The sequence below is a fragment of the Merops nubicus genome, unplaced genomic scaffold (assembly GCF_000691845.1).
Source record: "Merops nubicus isolate BGI_N331 unplaced genomic scaffold, ASM69184v1 scaffold15556, whole genome shotgun sequence".
NCBI lineage: Eukaryota > Metazoa > Chordata > Aves > Coraciiformes > Meropidae > Merops > Merops nubicus.
Window position 1 is genome coordinate 1 of NW_008617060.1, and position 211 is coordinate 211.

Consider the following 211-nt stretch of genomic DNA (forward strand, 5'->3'; position numbering starts at 1 on the left):
TAACGCGGGCTGCTCTCGGGGTTGGGCACACGCTTTGGAAAGGAAAGGGAGGATGAGCAGGATTCGGGCATCCTCCAGTTCTGCACCCAGTTTCTGGAAAGGTTTGGAGTTCCTCCGGAGCTCCCTGTGTGTTTGCTAGTTTAGAGAACTTCCCTTCTGCTGCTCGATCTGTAGAGGTCTTACCCCAAAGCGTGCGGGACCGGCTGGGGGG